The 23,918-nt window shown below is 41.0% G+C and overlaps 1 protein-coding gene across 1 annotated transcript in view; it reads left to right on the top strand.

The window, feature by feature from the left end:
* CHST11 (carbohydrate sulfotransferase 11) overlaps positions 1–23,918 on the top strand; it is a 311,294-nt gene that overhangs the window by 79,071 nt on the left and 208,305 nt on the right. The gene's annotated exons all lie outside the window — the stretch shown is intronic.

Here is a 23,918-nt window from a genome sequence, read left to right on the forward strand (position 1 = left end):
TCCTTCCTTCCTTCCTTCCTTCCTTCCTTCCTTCCTTCCTTCCTTCCCTCCTTCCCTCCTTCCCTCCTTCCCTCCTTCCCTCCTTCCTTCCTCCCTTCCCTCTTTCCTCCCTTCCCTCCTTCCTCCCTTCCCTCCTTCCTCCCTTCCTTCTTTTTCTCTTTCTGTTTGTCTTTCCATTAGTACTTACTATTATTTTAGTTCCATATTTAATTCAGATATATGTGTATACATATATATCTAAATTATAATCCTGCTGCTACTACCACAGGACATAGTAATATGTATGTGTGTATATATGTATAATCTCCTATTTCTGCTAATCCAATTGGAGTGTAGGGAGAACACATCTTTCTGAGTGACTCTGGGTAAGAGCACAGGGATAGGGACTGGCCTGTGGTTTCATTGATATAGGGGACTTCCAGATGAGGACAGTCCCTCTAGCAATGCAGCCAGTGCCTTCTCTGTGACTTCTTGTCTTAGCTTCCTAGAGCAAGAAGAGGTTAAGTGATTTGCCAAGGATCACAGGGCTGGTATGTGTCAGAGGTGAGACTTGAACCCAAGATGTCCTGACTTCTAACCACCCTACCATAATGACTCTCCCATGTATTGTGTATGTGTATGTATAATTATACACATTCACACATCTATGTCCATAGATGTCCATTGGAGTGAATGGAGGGTTGGTTTAGGGCTGGAGTGTTGTGGAAACAGCATGGGATTTGGGGCGTCAAAGGACCCTGGGGCCCAAATCCTGCCAATACTCCCTTGTGGCCACGGGCAGGACAAATTATTTGTCTCTGAGTCTTGACTTCTTCCTCTGGAAAATAAGGGAGCTGGAGGAGGTGATGACCCTTCCAACTCTTCAGTCTATGGTTCCTTGACCTCTCCCTGGGGAGACCCCTGGAAAATGACTGTGGAAGGGACAGTAGGCTTGGGAATCTCTGGGACACCAGGATGCTTTTACTCCTTAGCACAGGTTAATGATAACTACCCTAGGATCTCATAAAGATCTTGCCCAACCAGGGAGGTTTCAGGGGAGGGAGAGGATGTTCTTCACAGGAAAATGCTAGTTGATCTCTCAATTTTCCTTCCATCTCTCTTTTTAAATGAAAATTCTGAACAGTGGGCCACATTTTGATGATTCAAAGGCAGATCTATCTAGAGGCAGGGTAATGAATTAGATGGCTGTGTCTAAAGAGATTTTCATGAAACCCAAAATGCTCTCCCTCCTCTCCTCTACATTGTAGTTTTCATGGATTCTTTCAAGATTGAGCTCAGATCATACCTGTTAGGAGGCCTCTTCTGGTCCACTTGCACTCTCCATAGAGCCATGCTACAAAGTCTCTCTGATTCTAAGTTGCAGGAAAGATTTTGAGTACATTAGTAAAGGGAGTTTCCTTAGCGGGAATTCCCTACATCAATGAAAGCACAGAAAAAGCAGATGATTCATTTGGTTTTTCTTCTGTAGATATTCATACACACAATCATTTTCCAGCCGTCTTTCTCTTTCAGCATAGCACACTGGGGCCAGGAAGACTTGGGTTGAAATTTAGCCTCTGACGTGTACTATCTCATGTGATCACATACCATTGTTTAACCTCTCAGTGCCTTAGGTGCTTCTCGAAAATTATTGATTTCCTATTAGTTGTGAATCTGCAGTAGTGGATGGAGTTTTCATAGAAGGAGCTCCCTGTATATATGAAGTCATAGCTTTAAATCTAATCTTTCTCCTTCTTCCAATTGCTCTTCTCCTCGTCATTCCCCATGGATCTCTTGGGTTTATGGGTGTGGTGTGTATATACATACACACATATATACTACACACATATATGTATAAGACACACATATATCTACATATATGTATCCCCATGTACACATATGTACACACATACACTATCTGTATTTATCTATCTAATCCAAAGGCATGCCAAAACTTTTGGGGATCCCTACAATGTTAAATGGTAGCTATATTCCTGGGAAGGGATCGTTAAATCTGTTTTACCAAAAGGGATTTTTCCTTCCTCAGTGCTCTAATCAAGTTATTGAATTCTTGAATATCTGGGGTTTCCAAGTTCTCCTTGGAAGGAAGAATATGGTCCCATCAACACGTAGGAGGAGATAGGCATCCTTTTATGCTAGCAGTAGCCATGGTCCCTGCATCCCTGGGCCTGATCCAAGGCCATTAGGCATCCTGAGTCATTCATTGCACATGAAGAAGTGACAGTAGGACATGGTGGAAAGAGCCCTTTACATGAAGTGAGATGAGACCTTGGTTTAATTGACACTGGCAGAAAAATAGATTTAGAGCTGGAAGAAGACTCGGGGGCCATCTTGTTAAACCCCCTCAATTTATACAGTTGAGGAAACTGAGGCTTAGATTGGTTCAGTGACTGTTACAATCTTAGACAGAGACCCAGAGCAGTAAAATGATTTGCCTTAGGCGCACGGTGATAAACCTGAAAGTACGGCTTTGGAACTTGGACCCTTCAGTTCTTTATCCCGGGTTGTTAAAGTGAGAGGTTGAAGATAAAGCTTGCCCATAACTCCTGCTTTCTCCATGCCACAACCAGAATGCTGAAAGGATTTTAAAAAGCAGTGAACTTTGGCAGGGAAAACAGTGGGCATCTGGTTCTTAAGCTTGTTCTGTTGGAGACAAATACACCCCTCTTTCCTTAACCTAGAAGGAGTCTTGGAACTTTGTGCAGCTTCCCCCTCCCCATGAGTATCCAGGGGTTGCAAACACACTCCCAAGCTTTTTCCTTGGGCTTAGTGAATTAGTTAAAAAAATATTAGCTTACAGTATAGTCCCAACAATTCATCATGACCGTAGAATTTTCCATTCATTCAAAGTATGACACAAAAATTGATTGAGACTTACTCAGATGCTTTTTCCAGGGTGAGGATGACAGAGAAAGTCCTTTTCATGGCAGTCATGGATTTTAGGCAGTAACAGGCTACTGCTGCCAGCTCCTTTTCCTCCCCTGTACTCAAAATGTTTCTGTTCTCTATAGCACTATGGGCAGCTAGGTGGTGCAATGGATAGAATCAGGAAGCCCTGAGCTCAAATGTGGCCTCAGACACTGATTAGCTGGGTGATCCTGGGCAAGTCACTTACCCATTTGCCTCAGTTTCCTCACTTGTAAAATGAGCTGGAGAAGGAAATGGCAAACCCTTCAGTATCTTTGCCGAGAAAACCCCAAATGGGGTCACAAAGAGTTGGACCTGACTGAAACGACTCAACAGCAAAATGAATAGAGTATGGAGTTGGGAGTTAGATGACCTGAGTTCGAATTTGACCCCTACCATTTATTATGTGACCTTGGGAAAGTCAATGATATCCTTGGTCCACAGTTTCCTCATCTACAAAAATAAGGGTTTGGACTGATGGCTTCTGAGGTCTCATTTCTAAGCTTTGTGATTTACAGCTCTGGAGCAAATGACTTGTAATTAGAAAGTGTCTGAGTGGGGCTAAGTCTTTGGGCTCTAGGTCCAGTGGCCTTTACACCAGCAAGCATTTACCCCTTTAGAAAGACATCCTGGAGTTTTCTGACTGCCCAGCTAAGAATGGATGGTTCCTCCTCACCCTACTCCAGCAGTTTTAGTGAAGGGAATAGTAAATTCTGATTAGCACTCAAATTGGTGGAGGTGAGGGACAGAATTCACACCAGGATATGGGTCAGTGGGGGTTGAGTCGATAGAGGCTAAAGTAGGACACAGAGAGTAAAGAGAATTCCTCCGACCCTATGATGGGTGATAAGAAAATGTCCCAAAGTGGAGTTCTATTGGGGGTTTTCTGGCACATGTGAATGAGAACCTGTGGGCCATTTCTTGGGAATCATCTTCAATATCTCTCCATTTATCATTTCTAACTTAATTTCTGTTTTGTTTTTGTTTTTTTAATTAATGACAAATTATTTATTTGCTCTACCTCATCATGAAGCCCAGGGAGAAAAAATGTGGCAGGAATGAAATCTATAGAAGGAAGAGATTAATGATTGGTTAGAGGATGTTAAGTGACAGCTTCCAGCTGTTTCCTTCCATAAGAACACAGGTCTGGAGCCCTTTCATTTTGAGGAAACTGAGGCCTAGAGAGGTGAATTCCCTAAGGTCATGCAGGTTCTTTTTTTTTTCCCATTTTTCAAATGCTTTATTAACTTCTGATTTACATCATTCATTTCTGCCACATTTTGAGTTACAAATTTTCTCCCAGTTTTCCCCCTACCCACTGCCCCAAAATAGCAGTCCCACAGGATATCCCCTCCTTCAATCTGCTCCCTCTCATATTTTCTTCCATACCCCCTTTGACTTTTCCAGTAGGGCATGGTGGATCTATATGCCCTGGTGCCTGTATATCTTATTTCCCAATTACATGTAAAATAGTATTAATAATAGTATATATATTTAAACATTTGATTTTAAAACTTTGAATTAATGATTCAATCCCTTCCTCCCTTGTCACCCACCCTTAATGGGAAGATAAGCAGTTCAGTATAGGTTGTACATGTGTAGCTAATGCAAAACAATAACATAGTAGATATATTGTAAAAGACTGACTATATTTCCCTCCCTCCTATCCCACCTCCCACTTGTTCTATTCTCTACTTCGATCCCATCCCTTTTCAAAAGTGAATGCTTCCAACTTCCCTCCCCCACAGCCTGCCCCCCCTTCCATCACCCCCCCCCCCCACCCCCTCCCCCACTACTCTCCTGTAGGGTGAGATACCCTATTTAGTGTGTATTTCATTCCCTCCCCAAGCCAAATTCAATGAGAATAAGGTTGACCCATTCCCTTTTGCCTTCCTATTCTTCCCCTCCATTGTAACCCTTTTCCTTGCCTCCTCTTTATGAGATAGTTTACCCCATTCTGTCTCTCTACATCTCTCATTATATTCCTCTGTAACCTTTTAATTTCCCCTTTTAAGTATCATCCCTTCCTGTTAAATTGGTCCTGTGCCCTCTATCTATGTATACCTGTAAACATATATACATATATTCATGTATGTATTCATATGCCCTTATGCCCTCATATATAAACATATATATATATATATATATATATATATATATATATATATTCCCTTCAACTATTTTCATACTGAGAAAAGTTTTATCAGTTACAATTATTGTTTTTCCATGTAGGAATGTTAATAGTTCAACTTTGATAAGTTCCTTGTGATTTCTTTTCCCTGTTTACCTTCTCATGCTTCTCTTGCTTCTTGTATCTGAATGTCAAATTTTCTATTCAACTCTGGTCTTTTCAGCAAGAATGCTTGAAAGTCCTCTATTCCACTGAATGACCATATTTTTCCCTGAAATATGATAGTTTTTCTGGGTAGGTGTTTCTTGGTTTTAATCCCAGCTCCTTTGACCTCCGGAATATCATATTCCAATCCCTTCGATCCCTCAGCGTAGAAGCTGCCAGATCCTGGGTTATCCTGATTGTGTTTCCACAATATTCAAATTGTTTCTTCCTGGCTGCTTGTAATATTCTCTCATTAATCTGGGAATCCCAGAACCAGGCTATAATATTCCTAGGAGTTTTCTTTTTGGGATCTTTTTTTCAGGAGGTGATCAGTGGATTCTTTCAACCTCTATTTTGTCCTCTGGTTCTAAAACATCAGGGCGGTTTTCTTTGAGAACTTCCTAGAGGATGATTTCTAGGTTCTTACTTTGATGGTGGCTTTCAGGTGGTCCAATAATTTTTAAATTATCTCTCCTGGATCTATTTTCCAGGTCAGTGTTTTTTTTCCCATGAGATATTTCACATTGCCTTCTATTCTTTCATTTGTTTGGATCTGTTTAACAGCATCTTGATTTCTCATAGTCATTAGCTTCCATTTGCTCCAATTTGATTCTGAAGCAATGATTCTCCTCATTGAGCTTTTGAAATTCTTTTTCCATCTGGAAAATTTGGCTTTTTAAGGAGTTCTTCTCCTCATTGCCTTTTTGATCCTCTTTTGCCAATTGGGTTAGTCTATTTTTTAATGTGTTATTTTCCTCAGTCAGGCTGTTGACTCTCATTTTGTAATTTTTTTGCATTGTTCTCATTTCTCTTCCTAATTTTCCTCCACTTCTCTTATCTGCTTCTTAAGGTCCTCTATGGCCTGTAACCAGCTCGTATTTTCCTTTGAAGCTTTTGGTGCAGGAGTTCTGACTTCACTGTCTTCCTCCTATTCCATGCTTTGCTCCTTTTTGTCCCCAAAATAGGAGTGTAATGTTGGAATCTTCTGTCTGCTTTGTTTCCTTTGCCTGGTCATGTCACCCCTTAGTCACTTGACCCCTGGGCTTTTTGCCACAGTAGGACTCTGCCACCAGACAGGGGAGCTTTCGTCCCAAACGCTGGGGTTTTGTCAGCTTCCAGAGGTATTAGATGGGTGCCCTCTCTGAGGTCTCCACATGCTCTGGCAGGCTGGGCACACACCCCAGGACCTCCACCCTAGACTGCAATCCAGATCCAAGCAGGTTAAAGCAAGAGCGATTACCCCTCAGACTGGTTGCTTGATCCCCCTACACTCTGCAGGCCAGGAGCTGAAGCTGCCACTTGGCTCTGGCTGGCTGTGCAGGCGTCTCAGTGGCTTCTCGCCCTGGGGGTAAAAGCCACACACTCCCACTTACTGGGTCCCAAAGTCCAGACTGCACTGACCTCTCACTTTGTCCTTTGCATCTATGTGTTGATAATTCTAGAAACAGCCACAGCTGCTGCTGATATGGAGTCCCTCTGGCCTGTGGCTGGTCATACCCACCCTGGGGCTAAAACCTCCAGCTCAAGGGGCCTGGACTAGGCTCCCAGAGCGCTGCACTGGCCGATTCCTGCCAACCTGCCTGGCTGTCCTCAGCGGGAGGTTATCTTCTCTGTGTCATTTTGTGGGTTCTGCAGCTCCAAAGTTTGTTCAGAGTCCTCCTTTTACATTGATTGGGGAAGGTTGAAGCCAGAACAGTGGGGAGGTCCTGCTTCTACTCAGACATCTTGACTCAGCCCAGGTCATGCAGGTTCTAAGTGCTTTTAACCAAGACTAATAAAACACTGAAAGAGTATGTATTACTGTGACATTAACTTTAACCAGACTTGTAGATCAGGGGAAGATGGTAGATGTCGCTAAGTCTCCCTGGGCCTCAGTGTTGTCATCTGTAAAATGAGGGGTTTGGTCTAGATGTCCCCTGAGGTCATTACTAACTCCCTATCTATGATCCTATTTAACCTGGGACAGGTTAAACCATTACACTTGGCACTTGACCTAGGGGTGGGGATGGGGTCTCCTGATATAGAATGAGCTCTTTCTTTCACACTGTAGTGACTGGCCCTTGGAGCATTTGGGTAATAGAAGAGAAAGCTAGAAGGTGGTGGTTCTTGCCTTCAGACTTGAAGGTCCACTTGGGGAAATAAAATGAAGAGACCAGAAGCCATTCAAAGAGTCTTTCTGGCCCTGAATGACCACCCCCTTTTCCATCTTCCAGATGTTTGTTCTTCCTTTTGGTTAATCCCCACCCCCCAACCCCCTTCAGTGCATAGCTAAAGCGTCCTCTTCTACCTACAGAGTCATTTTCTGTTCCTCTTTGGAGATAATGAGCTTCACTTCTGATTTTTAGCTCTGGCATTAGAATGATCTGAAAAATAAAAAATCTAAAAAAACCTTTGGACTTTCCTTTCCTCTAATATTTGCCTTCAAGCCAACAGCACCTTTGTCTAAATTTTTGGTGAATCCCCTGCCACTTCTTTCCTTGGACATTAGGGGAGGCAGGCTGATGTAATTGAAATACTGGCCTTAGAATTCAGAGCAATCAAGCAACAACCATGCATTCACTGGGAGTTAATACTTGTAAAGCATTTAGCATGGTGCCATTTCTTCCCCTTCCCCTTCCCTTTCCCCTTCCCCTTCCCCTTTCCTTTTTTTCCTCCTTCCCTTCCCCTTCTCTTTCTCCTTTGTTAATAAAGAGAGTTTAGTTCTGGAAGCAGGGGGTGGCAGGTTCCATATCCAGAAATGACTGGAATAAAAACAAAGGCAACAGTTAACCTTAACAAAAAAGTTTTTAAAAAACCTTTCCCTTTCCCTTTTTTTTCCCCTTCTACTTTTCCCCCTTCCTCTTTTCTTTTCCCTTCCTTTCTTCCTTCCCCTCCTCCTCTTGCTTTCCCCAGGGAACTCAGAGTTGCATACCCAGATGAATGAACTAATAATGCATTTATTAAGTGCTTGCCTTGTATCAGGAACTGTGCCTATTAATCACCTGTGTGACCTTGGTTCAACCTCTTTCTCTGAGACTTGGTGTCATTGTCTTTAAAAATTAGGGCCTTGTACTAGATGAGCTCTAAAGTCCTTTTCCAGTTCCAATGGTCTATGGTTCAATGACTATGGCTTTGATGGAACATAAAGAATATGCTTATGTTGCCCATTTAACAACTTACTGTGACCTGTTTCCTAGTAATCTTTCTGCTTCGGGCCATATTTAAAGAGCCAGAGCTAAAAGATCTGCATTTGAATTTCGTTCTCTGAATAACATTTACTCATCTGTAAAGTGGGAAGCACAAAACTTATACTCTCTGCCTTGAAGTATCATTGTATGTAACAGGAGCTACTTGCATTACCTGTAAATGGGGTCATGATTCCCTTTAAGGCAGAATTCCATCAATTTGAATCCCACAAATGTTGAAATTTACCTGGTTCCAAAGAAATAAGCACACAGCCTACACCACAGAAACCTGACTTCCCTTGAAGGTCTTAAGTTAGGCTGACACTCATTAGATATATTTGTGTTTAAGCATCTCAGAATTCTGCCAGCTGGATTTGTTTAACATATGTGTCATGATATTTATTTTTTAAGCTTGTTTTTAAAAAAAGGTTAACTGCTGCCTTTGTCTTTATTTCAGTCATTTCTGGATATAGAACCTGCTTCCCCCTACTTCCAGAATTAAACCCTCCTTTCTGTTTTTTTTAATTTAAACATTTTTTATTTAAAGTTTTGAGTTCCAAATTCTATCCCTCCCTCCCTCCTTTCCTTCCCCCCTCTTTGAGATGGTAAGCAATAAGATATAGGTTATACGTGTGCAATTATGTAAAACATTTCCATATTAGTCATTTTGTACAAGAAGACTTGAATAAAAGAAAAAAAAACGAAAGGAACAAAGTGAAAAATAGCACCTTTGAGTCTGTATTCAATCAATATCAGTTCTTTCTCTGGAGGAAGATAGTATGTTTCATTATTCCTTTGAGACTGTCTTGGGTCATTATACTGCTGAGAATGGCTAAGTCATTCACAATTCTTCATTGAATTTCAATGCTGTTACTATGTAAAATGTTCTGGTTCTGTTCATTTCACTATGCATCAGTTCATTTAAGTCTTTCCATAAACCTTCCTTTAGACAAAGAAAGAAGAAGATCAGTTATGCCAAAACAGCCATTACTGTGACTCCCCGTATCATGGTGACCATTTGTTACCATGGTTCCCCACCTCTCTGCCAAGAAGAGAGTAGATTTCCTTTATTCTCTGGGACCAGTGTTGGTTATTATAACAACTCAGGGTTTATGTGTCATGGCATTAGCTAAGCTTAGGCTAAGGAAATATTGTCAATCTTTCTCCAGACCTCTCCATAATAGAGCATGCTGTTAGCAGTTCTGTTTTAAGATATGTGCCCTGGTCATGAAGCTGGAAACATTAATTTTTTTGAAATTAAAATGTTTGTAGTTGTTTGTAGGACTTCCAAGAACAAATGAGGGAGGAGGGATAACCTCTCTTTCTGCCTCCCACTGCTTTTCCAATAGCAAAAATACCATAACCTTCTCTATGGGCAAAAAAGAAAAAATAGATTTACATATTTTGCTAATTATTGCTGTCAGGTTTCCCCGACTGATTTAAGGGTATGTTAGCTTAACAAGTGTGGAAAGTATTTTCTAAATGAGGCTTCAGATGTTAAATAGTTGTTTGGGGGCCAGGAATTGGAGCCAAGGCTTTTTGCTTCAAGGTCGGGCATAGACTGGGAGGGACTGTAGACACCAGCTAGGTAAGATTCTTTCGGACTTTCATCTTGCAGTTCCTAAGGTAGTAAGACCCTTGAGGGCAGGGGCCAGGATTTTTTTTATCTTTTTATTCACCAGGATCTAAGGACTCAGTGCCTTGCCCAGAGTAAATGATGTTTCAAGAGTTATATAAATACTAGTTATTATTATTATTTGAGGCTGTTATTCCTATCATTTTGGAGATGAGGAAGTGGAGACTCAGAAAAGTGAGATTATTTCTCCAAGGTAATATAATTACTAACTAGTGGATGTGGGTTCTGACAGATCCTCCTGAAGCCAGGTCCAAAATTCTATCCACCTTGACACACTTTCTCTTTGCATATGCATAAACGTGACCATTCCTTTCCAGCCCTGGCTGCTGGTATGACTGAGAACCCAGTTAATCTGCCCATCCTTTGTACCTGGAAGTACTAAAATTAATCGTCCTTCCTTGGCCCCGATTCTCCCGCTCCATTAAACAGCTTGTCACCGAGGCTGAGCTGGAATGAAGTAGCATTTTTTTAAGCAACAGGTTTTGTGTTGGCAGAATTTACAAAAACTGTCCCTCGGGGGACAGCAGCTCACTCTTCCTCCTCAATGCCATCTGTGCAGTGATCCCATGACACAATGATTCCAGCTTGGGGGGTGTGAATGAGAGTTGCCTGGGCTTTGTCCCTGGTCTATAGACCTGGGATGATGAAGGGTATTCATGCCACCTAAGGGGAAAATGGACAAGGGGACACAAAACTGTCCAGCTGACATTACAGATATGTGGTGTCTACTTTCCCCGTGATGCACATAGTGGAAGTTTGACCCTCTCTGCTCCAAGACTTCCCAGTGACATCACAGTTCTGTAGCCAAAAAAAGATAAAAGTTCTGTTCCAAATTCCTTTTGGCATTTGGAGATGTTCTGTTCTGATGCCACCTCTCGGACACCTGTCATTATCTTCCTAGGTCTTAGCGCTTCCTGACTCTTGAAGTTGTTGTATATGTACTTTGTTATTTTTCCAGATGTGTTGTATCTTCTCAATAGAATAGAAACTTCTCACAGACAGGGACCGCTCTTCCCATTCTCCCTAGTTCCTATGAGCAATGCCTAGCTCCCTTTCTTTCAGGTTAGCCTTTCAAGTCTGTCAAGAACAAACTCTATTCTGCCATCCTTAGTTTACTGATGAGATAATTGACATGCAAGGAAGCTAAGGATTTTCCCAATGTTGTACGCATAGCCCATGGCAAGGATCCTTATCACCTCAGCTTCTGGTCTCCATTTGTGCCAACAGGTTCACTACAGAGCACAGCCAGAGGCAGCTGGGCCCACCAGCTATCATCCAAATAAGCCAGTTGGCTAAAGCTTGGGAGGATCCAGCTGCTGGTTTCTCTTGTAAAACAGAGGTCATTAATTAAACATCTACAGTGTACAGCTTTGAAGTCCTACTGTAATATCTCATTCTGGAGTGGAGGTAGCCTTGGATTCTCTCTTCTCCCTCTTCCTTTTTACTTTTCCCCTTCTCTTGCTTTCCTCTCAGCTTCTTTTTCATATTTTTTCTTCCTCTCCTTTTTCTTCCTTTCCTTTTTCTTTTCTTCTCTTTAATCTTTTCCTTTTCTTTTTCTTATTTTTCTCTTTTTTCCTTTCCCCTCTTACATTCTGTCCTTTTTCTCTTCTTTTCCTCTATTTCTCTCTTTTCTTTCAGTCCTTTCTTCTTTTTCTCTTTTCCCAAATTTCTTCCTTTCTTCTTTTCCTTTTTTCTTTCTTCTATTTCCCCTTTTCTTCATATATTCTTCCTTTTCCTTTTTCCTCTCTTTCTTCCTTTGCCCTCTTTCATCCTTTCCTCTTCTGCAACTTGGATTCAAACTCTAGATCTGGCACTTAATAGGTGTATGATCTTGGACAAGTCACTTTCTTTTTGGGTTTCTGCAAAATGAGATTAGACCAGATGGCTTTGAAAGCACATTCCAGCATTAGATCTATGATTTTAAGGCTATACATCCAGGGCCATTTGCACCATACCACTCAGGCCTGAATTGAGACTGAGCTTTGGAAGAGTTTACTCTTTGAGTGTTCCACAAATTCTGTAACATGAAGGCTAGCCTTTGTCCCCCGTTGCTGCCTTAATATTGGTACCCACAGAGCACCCCCACCCCACAGCAGGATCAGGAGACCAGGGACTACAGTGGCACTTAACATAATTAAAGTCTCCTATCCCAGGTAGGGGTGAGAAGTTAACAAATGTCCCTTTAGGGTTCCAGGAGCCTGCAGGGGCATGGTATAGGACCTGACCACTGTTTTTCTTTCCTGAGCTTCTCAGCTTCCTGAGGACTTCCTTGGCACCCTCTCCTGCTGTCTTTGAGATTTTTTTGCAAGGAAAAAAAATGACTAGAGAGGGCAGAGAAGTCTTTAACAAATAATCCCAGTCTAAAATGTACTCATTCCTACAAAAAAGGGCTAATATATCTTTTCTTTCATTTAAAAAGAAAAGTTAACAAAGGGGGAATATGTCAAGCACAGGATCACCATTCACTTGCTTTGGGAAATTCTGGTTTTCATTTTTATTAGTTTTCAGAAGATGTCAGAGTCTCAGAGGAAATATGCTGGGTGGGACCTTGGAGATGGGTTAGCTTCACTTCTTTATTTCATAGATGAGGAAACTGAGGACCAGAGAGGCCAAATAACCAGTCAGTGGCAGAGTCAGTATTGCCCTCTTAAAAATTATCAACGAATTCCAATTTATGTACTCTCATGCTAGATCCTTGTTCTTTCTCTCTTCCCTTTCCTCCTCCTCCTCCCTTTCTTCCCTCTCCTCCTTCTCTCTTTCTTCTCTCTCCTCCTCTTCCTCCTTCCTTTCTCTTCTCTCCCCTCCTCTCCTTTCCCCTCTCCTCTCCTCTTTTCTCCATTCAAATCCAATCTCAGGCACTTAATAATTGTGTGACCCAGAGCAAGTAATCTACCTTCCACCTGCTTCAATTTCCTCAATTCTAAAATGGGGATAAGAATAGCACCCACCTCTCAATGTTATTGTGAAGAGCAAATATTAAATGAGGTATTTGTAAAGCAATTACTACCATGCCTGGCACATAGACTCTTAATATCTTCTTGTTCCCTTCCTCCTCTCTCTGGTTATAGATATATCTTACTTGCTCTTGATTAGACTTGTTATTTAAGGAGATGTCTTCTCTCAGGGAGAATCTTCTAGATGTAAGTCTCTTAAAGGCAGAGACTATTTCTTTTTTTACTTTTGAATCTCTGGTGCCAAGTTCAAAGCTTGTCATATAGTAGGTGCTTAATGAATGCTCATTGCTTACACTTGTTGGATAATTGGTGGCAAAGAACAAAATTACTAAATTAAAAAAAAAAAACTACCATGCTGGTTCTGCCTTAAGAATCCCACTTCTCCTGCTTTCTGCCATCACCTTCTCTTTCTTCTCCTCCAACTCTCTTTCCTTTCCTCGGGTCTCAGTCTCCAGCGGTCAACTCTTTTATGAGAAGGCCCCTGACCCAGGAGGTGCTGGAGCTGATGTTGGCTGAGTTTCTGGAAATCCTTCCTCATGTCAGTTGCGCAGGGGAGAATTCATCCCAAGAAGTGTTCTGTCTGAATAGTGGGCTGCTTGTGTGCTGGGGAACCACAGCTGGGACTGAGGCTGGCTACCTTCCAATGGGCTGCCCAGGACTGAGCCACAGAAACTAGCTCCAGATAGATGAATGTATTAGGGGAATAGGAGAAAAAACTCTGTCCTTCACTTTGGATCCAAATTGGCGCTGGCTTGATTGGATTCAAACTTGAAGATCCCCTCAGGGTCACCTTCAGCTCTGTTTATTCCCCCTCTTTCAGTTACCATCAGCCTGCTTCCTGGCATCTGATTCACTGTGACAAGTAGCGCTGAAGAAGGTCTGGTGTGTGACAGATGTGAGCCTCTGTCTTGCCCATCTTTACACATGTTGGCAGAGAGAACTATGAAAGAGGAGAAAGCTGCCCTTGTTAGACTGAGATAACAGCTACAATTTGGTCATTTCTGCCCCATTTCTGCAGATTTAACCTATTTGCACCTGAATTCAACAAGATGCCCACACGAACTCCTTGAACGATTTTCCCTTCAGAATGTAAGCTACCTTAAGAGTCAGGATGGGTTTCTTCTGTCTTTGCATGACTAGGGCTTACAACAGTGTCGGGCACATGTTTGAAGAAAGACCCTAGGAATCACTGACCTAGAGACCACTTGGTCCAACTCTCTCATTTTACAAATGAGGAAACTGAGGCTCAGAGAATAAGAATCATCCAAGATCATGTAACTAGTGGCGTAAATCGGGCCAGAATTCAGCTTCTTGACTCCAGGTCCACAATGCTCCTTATTTTAGGAAGCCTTCTCTCTTCTTCATCCTTGTATTCCCCACCCTGACCCCAGCCCCTAGCACAGGATTCTGTGGAATTGATTAGCATAACACTTCTAAACTAAATTGGTAATTTTTTGTATAAAGGAATTTCTGGGGATGCAAAGATTGTCTATCGCTTTTAACCTTCAAACCTGCTTGAAAACCTCTGTGAATTATTCTCTCATCCTCTAGCCACATTTACAGGATGGTGTTTGAAGTTTGGGATACAGCCTTCTGGCTTAGGAGCAGTATTTCTCTATGCCAAGCTAAATGGACCCTCTGGGGATTGAGCTCGGTATTCCTGCAGTGTTCTAGGCGGTTTAGCTAACTGCCATTCACATAATCTGAAGAGGATGTTACCAGTGGCCATGCTTGCTGGTTGGGGAATCAGAAGAGCACATGCCTATCTATGGTCCCCTCCTCCCCCTCCTCACTCTTTAAGAAAATTCAAAACAAAAACATCCGTCTTTCAGCTAATGCTGCAAGACACATATGAAATCATTTAATTCAATTTACTCCTTTTACAAAAAGCTAGGATTCAAACCCAGGTTATCTGACTTAAAATGTTCCCACCCCCATCCCCACCCCCACCGAAGGACTAAGAAATGTTTGTGCCTGGTGCATGCAGCATGAAATGCACCCTTAGTTGAAGAATTAGACTCTAGAGCAAAAGCATGAGGGCTCTACAGGAAGGCTTGTGAGGAGGAGAGGGTAGGAGAGGCACTCACCCCAGCTTAGAGCTGGGAAGGAACCATTTGTAGTCAGCACTATTGGGAAGTATTCCAGTTATCCCACCCTAGTTATGGCTTTTCCTCCCATACCACCCTGCCTTATAGGTGTTGTTCAGCTGTTTGTCGTGTCCGACTCTGTGTGATCCCATTTGGAATTTTCACGGCAGAGACACTGAAGTGACTTGCCATTTTCTTCTCCAGCTCATTTTACAGATGAGGAAACTGAAGCAAACAGGGTTAAGTGACTTGCCCAGGGTCACACAGCTAGTAAGTGTCTGAGGCTGGATTTGAACTTGTCTTCCTGACTCCAGGCCTGCTCTTCCATCCACTGTGCCACCTAGCTGCCTCTGTTGTATATATGTGGTTTATATATGGTGCGTATATGCATGTATGCTTACACATGTGTATATATGGTTTTATCTATTTGGTATACATGGTAAATATAAGTGGTTTATAGATATTGTTTGTGCATATGTACATATATGTGTTTATGTATGTAACACATATATGCTTGTATATGTACATTTATATAGCACTTTATAGGTGATTGAGCATTTTATATATAGCATGAATTTGATTTCCACAGTAACCCTGTGAGAGAGATGCTGTTGCCTCCTTTTTACAGTTGAGGAAACTGAGTCTCAGGTGAAGGGATTTGCCTGGGGTCACACAGTTGATAGTCTGCAGTAGGATTAAGACTCAGCTCTCCTGATTCCAAGTCTAATCTTAAATCCATTATGTTACCCAAAACCGGGGCTTCAGCCCAGGCAATTTCATTCCAAGTTCATTCTTCTCATTTTCTGTAGCACAAATGGTTTATACTGTTTATTTGGCCATGTATTGCCTTTGTTGTGTTCCTGATTCTCTTATGTTTATTTCAGTTCTCCCAGGGAGATAACAAATACACCAGGGCAGGGACCCTTTGGGCAAACTTCCCTGTACCACTGACATACTTTGTCTTCCTAGTAGATCTTTAATAAAAGCATGTTGATTGATTGGTGCATGAAAATGATTTTTTTCCTACTTTTACCATAGCTCTTTATCTAAACTTTGGGATAATAATTCACATCTAAATAGCCCTATAAGATTGTTTCTTTGTTTTATTTTTTTTACCCCACAGTAACATTGTAAGGCAGATAATACAACTTTCATTATTCCCATTTTACAGATGAGAAAACTGAAGCCTACATGTTTCCTCATCTGTCAAAATAAGGGCAATAAAAGCACCCACCTCAAATTGTTCTGTGGGAGTCTTGCAAGATTACATATGGAAAACCCTTTTGCAAACCTTAAAGCTATAAAGGATAGTGATAATAATGATAGCTGATATCCATAAAGTTTGGGGTTGGACTGGGAAATTGATGGGGGTTTTCTCCTGGGATTTTATTGGCTTAGGGAATGTTTGTGCCCATATAGACTGGTGCCTATAGTCTTAGAGAATTGTTCAGGACACTAAAAAGTAAAGAGAGTGGCTCAGAGTCTCACAGGCAGGATGTGCCCAATGTGAGACTAGAACCCAAATATTCCCGAGGTCCCTCGGGAAGGGACCTCCCTGTAAGGGTGCGATGTTGGAAGATTCCTACCTGTTGGATGACTTTCCCTTAATGGATCCTAGAGTCCCTGAGTTATGAGGGATCTCAGAGCCCGTCTCTGTGAATCTGAAACTGAACAGGAAGCAGCCCCATCCAACATCTCCAGCAGGTGGTTGAATGGCCTCTGCTTAAAGACTTCTATGAAGGCTAGAGAGCCCCTGTCTCCCAGAGGACAGTTCATGTCTCTGTTGGACAGCTCCGATTGATAGGAAGTTTCCCCACAATGGAGAGCCAAAGTCAGTCTCTCCTTTCTGCAGCGTCCTGTACTGCTATAGTCCCGATCATATGGAGTGACTCTCACCCTTGACTCCCCCTCTATGGGATAGTCCTTCAGGCTCTCACTCTTCTTTCCTATATTCCTTCCCCCCAAGTCTATCCACCTCCAGGCTAAATTCTCTACAATCCTTTGATCCTTGAATGACATATGGTCTCTAGTCCCCTCCTAATTTTGGTTGCTCCCATATGGTGCTCAGAACTTAACATAGTGCATCAGATGTGGTCTGTCCCAGGGACCCATTGGGTACAGGAGGTCAATGTGTCACCTCTGGGGGATCTATCCTTTTCTGCTGAGTTGGGACTTTGTCAGCCTTAGCTACAGTTACTATTTGGGAGTAGGGGAACCTTTGCATTTTGGCCTCTGAAGGTCCAATACTTTGATTTAACCACAATTATTGTGTTGCAATGAAGAGAGCCCTGGCTTTGGAGTCAAAACCTGGTTCAAATCCTGCCGCTGTTGCTTACTTCTCTGGGTGATCTTGGATATCTCTTTGGGGCTGTTTCCTCATTTGTAATAAGAGTGTTGGACTAGCTGGTCTCCAAGCTCTATTTTAGGTCTAGATATGTCTACGGTCTTTTCTTGACTGAGGTCTGGTGTCTGCAAAAAAACCTGTTTCAAGATTAAAAAAAAATAAGACAAAACAACTAATGGTATCTCATTGTTTTCCTTGCAAAACTCTCTAGGAGGCACCCAGCAGCACTTTAAATATCCAATTGTCAGCTCAGTTCAGGAAACACTTACTAAAGTCTAGTGTGTTTAAATATTTTCGTTGATATCTTTTGCTTTTATGTTACATTCATTTCCAATTTTAAAAAGATATCCTTTTTAAAAAAAAAAAGCATCTTGAGTCTAAACTACTCATTAATCTGAATCCTTCCAGGACTTTTTGTCTCCTGACACTGCTGGAATATTGTCTTGCGTGTGTATGTGTGTGTTTGTAGATAGATATAGATAGGTATAGATATCTAGATATTTATCTTACCCCTCTAGATTATATATGCTTTTTGTAAGTAGAGATCATGACTTCCTCCCTCCCTCCCTCCCCCCCTTCCTTCCTTCCTTCCTTCCTTCCTTCCTTCCTTCCTTCCTTCCTTCCTGCATTATTTCTTTTAAAAGTTGTATTGATGTCTTTTGATTTTTGGACCAACAACATTTCCTCTTCCCCTACTGCTACCCTCTGGAAGTCTTTCCTTTTCATATGGAAAAAAAAAGCAAAACCATCCAATCCTAGGAGCACATCCATTAGTGGTCCATTAGACCACACTCATGGTCCCCTATCTCTTCACCAGGAGGAAGAAAGTATGTTTCATGATTTGTTGTCTAGGACCAGAATCACTTCATTCATGGTTTTATTCCCATAGTGCCTGGAACACAGTAGGTATCCCCAATAAATATTTGGGGGGTTGAATCAAATTCATTTCTGTTTCTGGGCTCTTTTCCAAATAACTGAAGTTGGTCACATAAGCAAAGCACGGTAAATAAGTCATTAAACTTGGAAAACTGGGTTGGAATCTCATCTCAGCTGCTTATAAGTCCCTTATACTTTCTGAATCTTTCTGTCTCTTCATCTGTAAAATGGGAATCTTAATAGCACCTACTCCCCATGGTCTTTGTGAGGATCAAATGAGCTCTTATGTATCAAATGCTTTGCAAACCCTAAGGTGCCCTAACAACCTTCCCCGTTATTATTATTGATCACATGTTGATTCTTGTCCTCCATCTGATGGAATTCAAACAATGGTGATTACTGTTAGAAAATTTCTTGACTCTTGCAGAAGCCTCCTTAAGTATAAAATGCCTTATCTCCCTCACTCAATTCTCACAGTGATCCTCTGAGGTAGGCAGAAGAGGCATTAGCGGTTGCCATTAACAAATAAAGAATCTGATATTTTCAGAAGTTGGGGCTAGCCCAGCTCACATGGCAAATTAGAATGGAAGCCTCCAAACCCCCAGTTTAACACTCTTCCCTTTATACAATTTTTCACTGAACATATTTTAGAAGCATATTTGACAGTAAGCATAAGTAGAACACATTTGAGTTTTAATCTGTAAATAGGAAAATATCCCATTCTTCTGAGCAGTGTGCTTATTTGGGGCATCTTTTTTTTTTTTAATAGGCCCATACTTGGTATCTGGCTTTGTTTCTCCTCCTTTATCTCTGGTTGGGTGGGAGGCTTCTATGTTGAGAACTCATTTTCTGAAATATGTCTGCAAGGGAAGAATGGTTCATCTACTCTCCCCCATATGCTTCTCCTCCCTTCCCAATTGGGTTTAGGGTATCTTTGTATACTTTTATATAATTTTCATTTAACAATTAGAATTTTAATAATTTTGGTATTTTTCATGTTCTTTTGATGCCTTTCAGGTTTTTTTTAAATACCACAATCTTTTCTCAATAACCCCTCTCCTACCCATTGAATCTTGGCTTGTAGCAAAAAAGTCCTTAACACAATGACCTCATCTGACAGTATGTACAGTGTCTTCATCCTGTAATCCTTCATCACCTTACTCAAAAAAGGGAAATATGTCTTTTCTTCTATCCTCCAAGATCAGCATTGGCCATTGGAATTCATCCGAATTTATCTATTGCGTAGTGTTTTCATTTGCATCACTGTGGTCCCAGTGTTTATAATTCTCTTGTCTGCTTCCTTCATTCTGCATCAGTTCATGTCTTTACATGTTTTTCAGAATTCATTTCTATGAAATTTCCATGTCATTTCTATGACATTTATATGCCAAACTGTGTCCAAACATTCTCCAACTGATGGGTACCCACTTTGTTTCTACTTTAAAAAAAATTTATTTATTTTAAGTTTTCAATATTTACTTCCATAAGTTTAAAATTTTTCCCCTCCCTCCCAATCGGATATAGGTTTTACATATACATTCCTATTAAACATATTTTCACATTAATCATGTTGTATAGAAGAATTATAATGAATGGGAGAAACCATCAGAAACAAAAAGAAAAGAAAAAGAAAATGGTCTGCTTTGCTCTGCATTCAGACTCCATAGCTCTTTCTTTGGATGTAGATGACATTTTCCATCATGAGCCTTTTGGAAATGTTTTAGGTCTTTGCATTGCTGAGAAGGGCTGAGTCTATCAAAATCAGTCATTGAAGACTATGGCTGTTACTGTGTACAATGTTCTCCTGGTTCTGCTCACTTCACTCAGCATCAGTTCATATAAATCTTTCTAGGTTTTTCTGAAGTCTGCCTGTTCATCATTTCTTATAGCATAATAAGTATTTCATATACCACAACTTGTTCAGCCATTTCCCAATTGATGGGCATCACCTCAATTTCCAGTTCTTGGCCACCACAAAGAGAACTACTCTAAATATTTTTGTACGTGTAGGTCTTTTTCCCATTTTTATGATCTCTTTGGGATACAGTCCTAGAAGTGGTATTACTGGGTCAAAGGGTATGCACATTTTTATAGCCTTTGGGTATATTTCCGAATTTCTCTCCAGAATGGTTGGATCGGCTCCCAGCTCCACCAGCAATGAATTAGTGTTCCAACTTTCCCACATCTCCAACACTTATCATTTTCCTGTTTTGTCTTGTTAGTCAATTTGATAGGTGTGATGTGGTACCTCAGAGTTGTTTTGATTTGTATCTCTCTAATCAATAGTGATTTAGAGCATTTTTTCACATGACTATAAATAGTTTTAATTTCTTCCTCTTAAAACTGCTTGTTCATATCCTTTGACCATTTATCAATTGGAGAACGACTTGTAGTCTTATAAATTTGACTCATTTCTCTTTATATTTTAGAAATGGGCCTTTATCAGATACGCTAGTTGTAAAAATTCTTTCCCAGTTTTCTGCTTCTCTCCTAATGTTGGTTGCACTGACTTTGTGCAAAAACTTTTCAATTTAATGTAATAAAAATGATGCATTTTGCATTTCATAATGTTCTCTATCTCTTGGTCACAAATTCCTCCATTCTCCCTAGATCTGACAGATAAACTCTTTCTCGCTCCCCCAATGTGTTTATATTATCAGCCTTTATATCTAAATTGTGTACCCATTTGGATTTTATTTTGGTATACAGTGTCAGATATTGATCTATGCTCAGTTTCTTCCATACTGTTTTCCAGTTTTCCTAGCAGTTTTTCTCAAATATTGAATTCTTATCCCAGAAGCTGGAGTCTTTGGGTTTATCAAACAGTAGATTACTATAATAATTGATTGCTATGTCTTATGTACCTAACCTATTCCAATGATCTACCCCTCTTTTTCTTAGCCAGTACCAAGTGATTTTGATGATTGCTGCTTTATAATACAATTTAAGATTTGGTATGGTTAGGCCACCTTCCCTAGCAGTTCTTTTCATTAATTCCCTTGATATTTTGGACCTTTTGTCCTTCCAGATGAATTTTGATATTATTTTTTCTAGCTCTATAAAATAATTTTTAGTAGTTTGATTTGTATGGCACTGAATAAGTAAATTGATTTAGGTAGAATTGTCATTTTTATTATATTAGCTTGGCCTACCTATGAACAACTTATGTTAATATTTATTTATTGATATGAATATTAAAGTTATAAATGATAAATATTTATTCTTGTTATCAAAGTTTTTTTAAGGGTCTGTTTTTTAAAGGGTTGCTTTTGTCAGTGGACCTCCCATAATGATGCTAGGACTCATTTAAGTTTAAGGGATAAGTGCAAGATTTGATAAAACTTTCTGAGTCAAAAGCAATTTCCCATAAAGGAAGGGTAGTTGAAGGAACTAGGAATGTATATCTTTTTTTTTTTTTTGGCTTTTTGGAGGCGGGGAGAGGAAGGGCAATTGAGGTTAAGTGACTTGCCCAAGGTCACACAGCTAGTAAGTGTTAAGTGTCTGAGGCTGGATTAGAAATGTTTATCTTAGAGAAGAAAAGAGAGTAGATCAGGCAACTGTCTCCAAATAAATATCCCAGTGTGAGTGTGTAGTATCTTCTCTCTCTCTCTCCTCCCTATTATCTTCCCTCATTAAAATTTAAGCTCCTTGAAGGCAGAGACTGTTTTTTTTTAATTTCGTACAGTATTAAGTACAAATTAATACAGTACTTAGCACTGCGCTTAGAATGCTTCATTAGTGTTTAATAAACGTTTGTTGGCTGACAGAGTGACTAATAGACTGACAAATGGAAGAAAGATAAGACTTGTTTCTGTGTGCCCTAAAGGGCCAAACAGAGAGCCGTGGGTAAATTTTCTAAAGAAGCAGGAAGAAAAATTGAACAATAAGAACTATTGAAAATTGGAAAGGTCTGCCTCCAGAGTTAGTGAAATCTTGCAGCAAAGTCTGAATGGCCATTTGTTGGCTACAAAGTATTCTTATTGAGGGATGGGTCACAGAATCATTGATTTATCATTGGAAGAACCTTAGAGGTTATCCAGTATAATTCCCCTTTTACAGAGAAGGAAACTGAGGCCCAGTGATATTAAATGATGGGATCAATATTAGAGCTTGGAGATCACTGAGACCAGTGTAGCAGCAAGCACCCCAGCGTCCCCAGGGTGGCTGCTCACACAGGTTCTTGGATCTGCTTTGATAAAGGAAAGCAACTCAAAATGGGTTAACAAGCTTACTTTAATCAGTCCTCGTTCAGGGGAAAAAGGTCAGCACCCTGAACTTCAAAGTATACAGGCAGAATTATCAAGACAGAAACAGATCAAGTAGACAGCTTTCCAAACTGTCCAGCCATTACATCCATACCCAATCAACATCTGGGTTTTTCAAAGGGGGGGGGGCTCTAGACAACGGCTTCCCAGAATCCATATCAAATCACAGAACACTTCTCAAAGTGAGCCCCCAAAACAAAGCCTCACATCAGGGTTTATATAGCCTTCTCCTGGCTCAGAGAATGTAACAACCTTATTGACTCACTGGCCAATCAAGAAGTATCTACTGAAATACAAGCCTCCCACCCCAGGCTTCAGGTGCACTTTAGCCTAGGGGCAGGGAAGATCTTACAAATTTACATTCCCATTACAACCAGTTCCCTTATTTTACAAATGAGGATATTGAGGGTCTGAGTGTTAAGTTCACTTGTCCACAGTCAGACAGCTGGAAAGTAGATTTTGGATTTGAACCAGGGTTCCCCGCCTCCTTTCCAAAAGGTTTCTTTACTCTTTCCATGAGACCATGCTCTTCCTAGATTTTATCTGAGGCGCCTTCCCTTTGAGAGATTCTTTATTTCTATTCAGTACTTATTTTTGATGTTGTGTCAAAAGAAGCGAGACAAGAGACCCCGGAGAGTAAAATTTGGAAGTGGATTTTATTTTTCTGTGGGACTGTCTGGGGGTCAGGCCCAAATCGAACAGTGAGTCTGCACCAACAATATGCCAGCTTTTAAAGGGACGGTTAGGTATTAAGTAAGCAGAAACTTGCAGAGGCCAAAAACAGTGATTGGTCAGTACACACCTCTAAATTCCCATCAGCCAGCGCCAAGTCTCCCTGAACCTCCGTGAAGGTGAGCTGACTGGGGAAGGGCAGAGCTAAACCCTGCAGTCTGCTCACTTCCACGAGGGAGAGCTGAGGTTGGGGGATGGGCAAGCCAGGTACAACACTGACAGATTCTGTGAGCTCCAAGTCCAAGGTGCTATGAATAGTACCATGTCACCTTTATTAATTAGAGGTCAAAGTGATGCAGTTTAGGGGTGCAAGGACCCCAAAACTATCAAAGTACAGGGTTGAGTCATCTGAAAAGAATTTGCAGACTCAAGCAGTCTTCCAGTCAAGTAGCGCAAGTTTATTATAATGCTATAGTGGGCAGAGCACCTTACGGAACTTTTGACCTAATGGGGGTGAATCTAAAACTTATATAGAAAAAGCACAATGAATGGTTGGCCAAGTATGCTAATTAGGTGGGTGGGGTGGGGTCAAAGAGTGGTTAGTTCTTCAAGGAACATATGGTTTCTGTCCTTTGAGCACAGGTGGCATTCACTACTAGAAATGGGGTTGGGGAGAGG

This window comes from Petaurus breviceps, unplaced genomic scaffold (genome assembly GCF_028583685.1).
Source record: "Petaurus breviceps papuanus isolate PSGF00001 unplaced genomic scaffold, PetGlider_PUasm1.0 379, whole genome shotgun sequence".
Taxonomy (NCBI): Eukaryota; Metazoa; Chordata; class Mammalia; order Diprotodontia; family Petauridae; genus Petaurus; species Petaurus breviceps.